The 11,043-nt window shown below is 39.1% G+C and overlaps 1 long non-coding RNA gene across 1 annotated transcript in view; it reads left to right on the top strand.

Annotated features, from left to right (window-relative positions):
* Positions 1-3,316: 3,316 nt before the first annotated feature.
* Positions 3,317-11,043, top strand: part of LOC108304972 — a 12,144-nt gene continuing 4,417 nt past the window's right edge. The window contains exon 1 of the long non-coding RNA XR_001825494.2: positions 3,317-3,454. This is a non-coding gene — a long non-coding RNA (uncharacterized LOC108304972). The remainder of the gene's footprint in view (positions 3,455-11,043) is intronic.

The following is an 11,043-nucleotide window of genomic DNA, read 5'->3' as shown; positions in this document are numbered from 1 at the left end:
CAAAATACTAGCAAACTGAATCTAGCAGCACTTCAAATAGTTAATTTCCCACAATCAAGTAGGCTTTATTACTGGCATTCAAGTTTGGCTCAACATACTCCAATCAATTAATACAATTTACCACATAAACAGAATTAAAGACAAAACCATATGATCATCTCAATAGATGCAGAAAAGTCTTTTGCTAAAATTCAACATCCTTCATAACAAAAATAATCAATAAATAAGGCATAGAAGGAACATACCTCAAAATAATAGAGTCAAACTCTTACTGGCTTATTGCAGAAAAGTCTTTTCCCTATATTCAACATTCATTCATAACAAAAACCATCATACCTCAAAATTATAAGAGCCAAACTCTTATTGACAAACCCAAAGTGAATATCATACTGAACAGGCAAAAGCTTGAAGCATTCCCCTTGAGAATAAGGATGTCCACTCTCACCATTCCTCTTCAACATAGTACTGGAGGTCCTAGCCAGAACAAGCAAGGAAAGGAAATAAAAGGCATCCAAATAGGAAAAGAAGTCAAACTATCTCTCTTCACTAACAATATAATTCTATACCTAGAAAACCCTAATGACTTCACCAAAAGCCTCCTGGAACTGATAAACAACAAATACAACAGAATACAAAATCAATGCACAAAAATCAGTAGTATTTCTATATATCAATAATGTTCAAGTTGAGAACCTAATTAAAAATACAACCCCACTTAACAATAGTCAAAGAAGCTCTAAAAAACCTAGGAATACATCTAACCAAAGAGGTGAAAGATCTCTGCAAGGCAAAGTACAAAACACTGCTGAAAGAAGTAATGGTGACACAAACAAATGGAAAAAGCATTGCATGCTCATGGATTGGAAGAATGGGTATTGTTAAAATGATCGTCCTCCTCAAAGCACTCTGCAGATTCAGTGCTATTCCTTGCAAACCTCCATGTCATCTTTCACAGAATTAGACAAAAATGATTCTAAAATTTATATGGAAACAAAAAATAGCCCAAATCGCCAAGGAAATCCTAAGCAAAAAGAACAAAGCCAGATGCATCACATTATCCAACTTTAAACCGTACTATAAGCCTACATTAACCAAAACAGCATGGTACTGGTACAAAAACAGACATGTAGACCAATGGAACAGGAGAGAGAACTATGAAATAAAGCCACAACCTAAAGCCATCTGATCTTCAACAAACTTAACAAAAATGAGCAATAAGGAAAAGACTATGCAATAAATGGTGCTGGGATAGCTGGCCTGCCACGTGTAGAAGAATGAAACTGGACCCCTACCTCTCACCATACACAAAGATTAACTGAAGATTGATTAAAGATTAAAATGTAAGACCTCAAACTGTAAGAGTTCTAGAAGAAAACCTAGGAAACACTATTCTGGACATTGTTCTAGAAGAACATTGTTCTTCTAGTTCTATAAGAAAACCTAGGAAACACTATTCTGGACTATTCTGGACCTTTGGAAAGAATTTATGACTAAATCTGCAGAAGCAATTGCAACAAGGACGACAACGACAACAACAAAATTGACAAGTGAGACCTAATCAAACTAAAGAGATTCTCTGCACAGCAAAAGAAACTGTCAACACAGTAAACAAACAATCTACAGAATGGAAGAAAATATTCTCCAACTGTGGATCCAACAAAGGTCTAACCTAATATCCAGAATCTATAAGGAACTACTTAAATCACTGAACAAGCAAAAAACAACCCCATTTAAAAAAGACATGAACAGACACTTCTCAGAAGAAGATATACAAGAGGTCAAGAAATATATGAAAAATGGTTCACATCACTAATCATCAGAGAAACGCAAAATCAAAACCACAATGAGTTACTATCTCCTAACAGTCAGAATGCTATTAGTAAAAAGCTATTAATAAAACACATGTAATCAACGGTGCAGAAAAAAGGAAATGCTTATACATTGATGGTGGGAATGTAAATCAGTTCAGCCCCTGTTTGGAGATTTCTCAAAGAACTAAAAACAGAATTATTATTTGATCCAGCAATCCTATTACTAGGTATATATCCAAAAGAAAATAAATTGTTTTGCCAAAAAGATGCATGCACTTTTGTGTTCATCACAGCCCTATTGACAATAGCAAAGACATGGAATCAACCTAGATGTCCAGCAATGGTGTACTGGATAAAGAAAATGTAGTACAGGTACATTATAGAATACTATGCAGCCATAAAAAAGAATGAAATCATATCCTTTGCAGCAACATGGATGCAGCTGAAAGCCATTACCCTAAGCAAATTTACTCAGGAACTGAAAACTAAAGCTACATGTTCTTACTTATAAACAAGAGGTAAACATTGGGTAATCATGGACATAAAGATGGTAACAACAGACACTGGGGACCACTAGAGTGGTGCTGAAGGGAGAGGGGCAAGGGTTGATTAACTATTGGGTATTATGATCAGCACCTGGGTGACAGGATCAATGGTACCCCAAACCTCAGCATCAGACATTATTTCCAGGTACCAAACCTGCACATATACCCCCGAATCTAAGATAAAAGTCAAAATGATAAAAATAAAAGAAAAAAAGAAACATTATCCCCTCCACTTTGGCCCCCTAAGCCCTCTGAGAATGGGAAAACTAGTTTATTTGTGGAGGAATGACATGGTTCCTCAGTTCCTTCCTATTTTGTAGTTGTGATTCCCCATTACTATAAGGGATTCTGGGAGGCTGTCACCTTATGTAGACTTACAGAAAAAGTGGTAAATGGGGTCTGACTGGCTGGTCTAAGACTCATGTTAGCAAGTAGACTAAGCAGCCCTTGTGCTCTGTGATCATTTGGGCCAGCAACCTCCGTGGCCTCATGTCTGTGTCACCTGCTCATGGTCCTTCCATCCAGATGGCCAAACCCATCCAGTGCTGACATGATACACAGTTTGCAAAGTATTTCCCATAATATTTCATTTGCAGCCCAATCTTGTAAGAGATTATTAATTATTCCATTTACAGCTGGAAAAAAATGAATAATCTTTAAAATCTGACACTGAAGAAACCCTAGAAGTTAGCTCAACTCAATCCCTTATTTTCTCAAAATAATGACATTGAGACTCTGAAAAGTTAAGTGGCTTTTTCAAAATCACAGTGACAGTAATGACAACAAGGGTGTCTTCATTAGATGTGGCACTAAGCACTCAGAACATGTCATCTCATTTTGTTCTCACAATAATCTTACAAGGTAGGACATGTTGAAAACAAAATGAGGAAACAGAGGGCTGAGTCAAGGCCAGGTTTTCTGATGCAAGTTCAGTGCAGCTTCACTCCTCACAGCTACCCCAGGGTGGCCCCTCTCTACTCCTGACGTCAGGGCCATCTGAAAGGAGGACATAGCTATCAGCTGGGAAGACAGAAATGGGCAAGGACTGCCTCATGGCTGGAAACAATCGTGAGAAGGGCACAAGCAGCAGGAAAGCTGGTGAGTCACCAGAAAGTTTGGTTAAGGATGAGGCTGAGATCAGTAACAGCAAAACAGCCAAAACGATCACAGCAGCATCTCACTCTGACCACCCAGATTACTTTTAGCAGCAGCACAGTATGAGCAAGGCTGAGCTCCAGGGCGAGCCACAGAACAAGCTAGAAATTTTTATCAGGATTTGTTTTTCACATGAACTTCTCAGATTCTAAATCCAATCCTGTAAACAGGTGAAGCAAAGGTCCAAGAGAAAATTTGCTGATTATATGAATCTTACCACGAGCAAATCAGTGGTTCTCAGCTGGGATAACTGTGCCCCCAGGGGACATTTGACAATGTCTAGAGACAATTTTGGTTGGAGGGTTAGGAGAGTGCTACTGGTAAATAATGGAGAAAGGCCAGGGATGTGGCTAAAGATCCTTCAATGCATGAGACAGCCCCTTTCAACAAAGAATTACCAGCCCAAAATGTTCACAGTGTTGAGGCTGAGAAACTGTGGTGTAAATGAAGCTGAGCTGCATATAAACATGACTTCAGTTACACAACAAACACCCCAGCTTTCAGAGATATAGTCAACTAGGTCAAAGGACACTGGAGTGGGAATTGCAAGACCTGATTTCTAGTTCTAACTTGATGACAAATTTGGACCTTTGGGTGTCCTTTTCTTCCTAGAACTAGAGCAGCCATGTGATGGGACCAGTGCTTTCCTGGGGTTGGCTAGTGGCACACAGGAAACAACACAGGAAACAAACAGCAATACAGGAAACAACAACACCACACAGGCATGTTTTACCCCTGCAAAACATTCTTGAGTTATGACTAACCCAAGCCTCTGATGGACCACTTTTGTTTTAGTAGGGCCTCAGCACTTTTTTTTCTCCAATTAAAAGGTAATCCATATCATTATAGAAACTTAAGAAAATACAGAATAACACAAACAGAAGAAAAAAGAAATATCTTATAATCCCATTTCTTAGAAAAGCATTTTACTCTCAAAGTCTCCAGATGCTGACCTTCATTTTCAGTATTTTGAAGAGGAAGGGGAGAAGAGGGAGTCACTGTCCTCATCCTTTTCTTGTTACTGTTTTCTTTTTCACTTCTTATAGCACAAGGGAGCTTTACCAATACATCAAAAGTTCAAATAGTTTTAACTCTAGCTATTTGCCTTTGCTTGTTTTAACTTTTTTTAAAAAGTTCAGGCTGTTGATTGTGGTAAAATACAAATAACATAAAACTTACCACCTTACCCATTTTTGAGTGTATGGTTCAGTAGCGTTGTGAGTCAATCTTCAGAACCTTTTCATCTTCCAAAACTAATACTCTGAATTCATTAAACAATAACTCCTCAATTTCCTTCTCCTCCAGCCCCTGCAGTCACCATTCTACTTCCTGTTTTATGAACTTGACTACTCCAGATTCCTCATATAAGTGAAATTATACAGCATTAGTCTTTTTGTGAGTATTTACTCAGCATAATGTCTTCAAAGTCCATCCATATTGCAGCACATGTCTGAATTCCCTTGCTTTTTAATGCAGAAAAGTATTCCATTGTGTGTTCCATTTTCTTGATCCATTTATCTATTGATGGGCACATGTTGCTTCCACCTTTGGCTATTAAGAATAATAATATATAAACATAGGTGTATGAATTTCCCTTAGAAACCCTGCGTTTAGTGTCTTAACTTCTTGAGTCATTTTTTGTTTTTGTTATAAAAACGGGGAAAAAAAGAACACCCACCTTGCAACCCCTCAGACTGACTGCTGGATAAACAGTGAAGAGCCAACGTTTCCACAGGAGTGAGGATTAGATGGGGAGAGCTGGTCCACATTGAAAATGCTGCATGGGACTAATGAGATGCAGGGGATCAGAGAAAGACTGAGGCCTCCAGCTGCTCCTCCATGAGTACCCATCCTCATCCACTCACTAAGTCCTGTGACCTGACCCTCCCATCATTGTGGCTTTCTTCCTTGTCTGTGGTTGGTTGTCTGGATTCTCTGTGAAGCTCTTCTTCCTTTCCTTTGCCTGAAAAATGCCTATCCCATTTCAAGACCTCCTTATGTGAGTGTTCTGTCTGTAGAGAACCTACAGAAAAACTCAGGCATATTTTATTTCACACAAAATGAAAGTGTGAAGTAAAGTAATTCCTACCTGTGTGAAGTAAAGTAATTCCTACCTGAGTAACCTAAAATCTGATTATCTTGGTGTTTGATAATTTCTCTACTGTAAGTGACAAAGCTTTAGAAAACAACTATTTCAGAATGATAGAGCTATAAACTTCTACTTCGGGAGGCAAAGTTCAATCCTTGTGGGCCCAAAGAGGCATATCTACTTTTAAGTTGCTCTATATTCTTGCGAAACTCAATTTGCTCTTAGAAGACTCGTGCCAGTGATCCTCCCGAACTCTAAACTTACACAGGCCTCTGACCTCCATCTTCACTGTAATATCTTCCATGTTGAAGCACTTGCCAGTTTACAAACCACTTTCACATCTATTGTCCTGATTTTCATAGTTCTTTGGTGGGCAGACGGGGATCAGTGCACCTGTTTCAGAGCTGAGGAAGATGAAACTCAGTACACAGCCAGGATACAGAGAAGTCAAAGTGATGGTGATGGTATCTTCTATGCTCTGTTGCTGTGGCCCCTTCTATTCCACCAACTGGAACACCAACGGTCACTGGGAGACACCAAGGACACATCCAGGAGCCCCCAACCAAACAGTTGGAGGGGATTGGAAGGCTCCATGTTTTTAGTTACTTTCAGTTCTAACTCATGACAAAACAAAAACACTGAGAGACCAGAGAAAGAGGTTGATAAATCCAGTTCTCAGAAACATTCAATAAGGAGTTACGGAAGTGATGTCTTGAGCAGCCACGAGATGATGGATCCCTGCACCCATCCTCCAGAAGGTAAGCTTTACATAGCAAGCTTTTAGGGTAACGCATGTGCTGCTGCTTGTCACGCCTCCAGACTTTCTCACCAAGACTTGTGACCACTTCTTTACGAAGGGTAATCTATGCTAAAGGCATTGTTTAAGGACCTTGCTATAGAACACCCTGGTGTATGGGTCATCAGTTATCATGGTGCTTTTGCTTCAAAATGGCCTCACTCTTGCCATGTAACAGCTGTTTTCCTGCATATACAAATGTGTGCATGAGGAGAAGAGGAAGCAAAACCACTTAAAATATCAGAAAAATAAGAATAAGTAAAGCCTGATTGATTATGGGCTAGTACTGTCAGGTAAATGTTGGAGAGAATGGAATTACTAGGTGGACCTATTAAAGGACTTCTTACATATTTATAATTATTTATAAGATAGACTTTGTAAACATGGTGAAACTATTAGTGAAAGATAGTTTCCTGTTGTTTAAAATGATGCATTGACCTATTGGGGAAAATTCATCACCTGAGTGCAGCTTACAGCATTGCCATTAGGAAGAGCTCATGCTGTGAGAAAAAAAATATCATTACGGCAGCTCTGAAAATGTGACCTTTTAGAATCTCTATGGAATTAAAGGATGTGAAAAGGATTTAGCTGTATCACTAATATGGCTGTGGCTGTTTGTTTACATTCTGCCCCACTCTACAACTACCTACCTGCATGTAAATAAATGGTAACATAATCAAGCCCTTGTGATAGTTTATTAAAATATTGCCTCTCAGCTGAATATGTCCTTAAATCCTTCTCCCCCGGCTTTTACATGTAAGCAGTGAATGGCTTGTGTTTTCATATAGCACAGAACATTATTTTCCTTCTGCAATTGCTCCTGTAGAAGGGTAAGACTAGCACTTTTGCAAAAGGGTGACACTTACAAATTGTTTTTGTCTTCGGAGTAAGCCACTGTTTAGATTTAAGAAAAGTAAAGTTTCATAAGTTTTCCTTGGGTAGGACTGAGGGATTTCCCATCATAGGAGAGGGAAAATATTTTTGTCCCTACCCTCTTAGTTTTATTGCCTGGGGTCCTGTAAATTAGACTGACAGAAGACAAATTAACTGGAGAAAAGGCATATAATCTTTATTTTCTGTTAATTTTTATGTGATATCATTCCACAAAAGAAGTGAAGATCCAAAGAAGCGGATAACCTAAAAGCTTACATGCCATTTTTAACAAAGAATGCTAAATTGTGGCAATGTCACAAGACAAAGACAAAGAAAAGAGTTTTGGATTTCCAAGGGTGGTAAACTGTGGGAATGTAAATAGATGGGGGACACTAATGGGAGAAAAGAGCTATCCTAGTAAGTTCGTCTGTGCAGGCTTATCACAGTGCCAACTTTTCATCTCCTTTGTGGCTATAAAACTTCCCTGCGAGAGGGCATTTACGACAGCACTTATTCATCAGGAGTTTCTGCTTGCAGTTAGATAAAGGACACTCCAAGAAGGTATCTTTCTATATCTGTTGACTCTCAAATGTCTTCAGCTCTAAATAATTCTTATGCCAAAGTGGTATATTTTCGGGTGGCATATTATGATCCCCTTCACTATCTTATGCAGGTTTTCAGTTGATTAGACTTTGTTTCCATCATATGCATGATGTGTAAGAGGTCCCTGTTCAGATGGAGTTAAATGTTTCAAGTTATGTATATTGCTCTGCTTGGGACATCAGGCCCTGGAGAGTGCTGTGAAATCAGCAATGGATCTAATGGCTGAGATCAACAAGTGAGTCCAGGCCAGACAGTCTAGACTGGTTGTCCCAGAGGGACATTTGCAGATGTGCAAAGACATTTTGAGTTGTCAAAACTGAGCACCAGAGGATGTTGTCACATCTAGTGGGCAGGGGCCAGGGGTGTTGCTATCTTACAATGCACAGGACAGCCTCCACCACAAATAGTTAACCAGACTGTATTAGCTTGTCAAGTCTGCCATAACAAAGCACCACAGAATGGGCGGTTTAAGTAACACAAACTTATTGTCTCAGAGTTCTGAAGGCTACAAGTCCAAAAACAAGGTTTCTCCTGCAGGCTCTGCTCTAGGGAAGCCTCTGTTCTAGACTTCTATTCTTGGCTTGTAGGTGGCTGTTTCATCCCTGTGTCTCTTCACATAATCTTCCCTCTGTGTGTATTTCTTTGTCCAAATTTCCCCTTTTTATAAGGACATCAGTCATATTTGATTAGGGTCTACCCTAGTGACCTCATTTTAACCTGATTACCTCTATAAAGACCTTATCTCCAAATAAGGTCATATGCTGAGGTCCTGAAAGTTAGTACTTCAACATATGAATTTTGGAGGAGCACAATTCAAACCATAACACAACCTAAAATGTCAATAGTGCCAAGGTGGAGATACTCTGGTTTAAATGGTTGCTTGACTTCTATGCCTTCTTCCCTTCTTTCTTGATCTTTGGACAGCATTCACCTAGAAAAAAGATGGAAGTTTTATTTATGTTAAGAACATAATCACTAAGCATTTAGGAGTGGATACCTAGAAATGTTACAATAATAAGGTAAAAATTTCACTTTCATTCCCCATCTAGCACCAAATTGATTATCTCTTTATTTTCCTGTCTATTTTCCTTTGTTTCTGGTTTTCTATACATGCTTCCCTACTTAGGCTGGCTTTGGTTTTGAAGTCACTTGTGAAATATTATGCCCGTGGGATGCAGCCATCCATGTCCTATGTAAAACAAATACTAGTAGAGGAAGCCTTTTTTATTTTCTTTATTTTTTTCTTTTTTTTGTTTTTTGAGACAGAGTCTTGCTTTGTCTCCCAGGCTGAAGTGCAACAGCACAATATCAGCTCACTGCAACCTCTGTCTCCTGGGTTCAAGCAATTCTCATGCCTCAGTCTCCAGAGTAGCTGGGATTACAGGTGTGCACTACCACACCTGGCTGATTTTTGTATTTTTAGTAGAGACAAGGTTTCGCCATGTTGGCCAGGCTGGTCTTGAACTCCTGACCTCAGGTGATCCACCCACCTCGGCCTCCCAAAGTGCTGGGATTACAGGTGTGAGCCATTGCACCCGGCCTGAGGAAGTCTTTTTAAACAGTTTTAAGTTATGGTGAACTGAAATGCCTTAACGATATAGAGTAATGTCAAAATATGGACTACCAGATCAGTCAGTTGTGGGTTCACATTCCACTCTGTCATGATTGCTTTTAACCTTGGGAAAGCTAACTTACCCCTCTCTAAATCTCCAATCATTTTCTTATTGGTAAAAGGAGAGATAATAAGGTTATTTGTACTACAGACAGAGCTGAAGAGAGGATTATGAAATAGTGCATATAGTGAGATTAGCTTAATGCCTGGTCCAAAGAATGTAGACACTGAACATTAGCTGTTGGTATTACAGAGAGATGAAAATGACCCCTTGTAATCATTCCTTGACCTCAGTGACATTGATGTTACATCTACAGTGCACTAGGCACTGGGAATGAAAATGTGGTAAGATCCTTGAAGTTTAGTGAGGAAGGAAAGCAAGGAGAGAGTAGCAGCTGTGTGTTAAGTGCTGTAACAGAACTACACACAACCCTCTACCGGAACAGAAAGGAAGGATTTCTAGAAAAGGCCTCTGGGAAAATGTCCAGGGAATATTTATAGAAACCCGAAGCCATCACATTGATTTACCTAAATGTGACTCAGGTTGTACATCAGCAGCTTTTTCAGATTCTATTATGACAAAATCATGCCCTCTTTATCACTGCAAGAACCATTACAGGTTTTCAAATATTAAATGAAAAATGCAAAAGGGAAGAGATAGAAGAACAGAATGTAAAATGTTAGTACATAATTTGTTTCTGTGAAGACAGAAATGAGAAAAGAGGTGAAGCAATGATAAATTATGCCTAAATATTCATGGATAAAGTAAACAACTAATTTTTTTTTTTTTTTTTTGAGACAGAGAGTTGCTGTTATCACCCGGGCTGGAGTGCAGTGGCACGATCTTGGCTCACTGCAACCTCTGCCTCCAGGTTCCAGTAATTCTCTTGCTTCAGCCTCCCAAGTGGCTGAGACTATAGGCACCCACCATCAAGCCCGGCTAATTTTTGTATTTTTTGTAGACACGGGGTTTCACCATGTTGGCCAAGCTAGTCTCGAACTCCTGACCTCAGGTGATCTGCCTACCTCAGCTTCCCAAAGTACTGGGAATACAGGTGTGAGCCATAGTGCTTGGCCAACTAAAATTTTTAAAAATGTGTTTATTTTGGCAATGAAGGATAGTCAGGAAATCCCATTTATGTTACAAATACAGTAGGAGTGAAAAATATAGGAACAGTTACGGCCAATAATGTTATTTTTAGAAAGAAAATAAAAATGAAAGAAATTGCTGAAGTATAATGCCTGTGAATAGGGTGTCTGCTTTTTTTTTTTTTTTTTTTTGACAAAGCAGAGGTTGTCCTGTTGCTTAGGTCAGTGACACTACATAGGTCCCAAAGGAGCTGTTGAATACGGTAGCTGCCCATCAGCCACAAGATAAAAAATAATAAGCTAAGATGAATAGAAGTAATTCACCTTTGAAGACTTTTACATAAAAAAGGAGTTTGACTCCACAGCTTCTGCACAGCAAAAGAAACAATCATTAGAGTGAATCGGCAACCAACAGATTGGGAAAAAATTTTTGCAGTTTACCCATCTGACAAAGGGCTGATATCCAGAAT

Source organism: Cebus imitator, unplaced genomic scaffold, assembly GCF_001604975.1.
Source record: "Cebus imitator isolate Cc_AM_T3 unplaced genomic scaffold, Cebus_imitator-1.0 Scaffold2, whole genome shotgun sequence".
NCBI lineage: Eukaryota > Metazoa > Chordata > Mammalia > Primates > Cebidae > Cebus > Cebus imitator.
The sequence above is the reverse complement of the archived record's forward strand: the minus strand, read 5'-3'. Positions and strand labels throughout refer to the sequence as shown.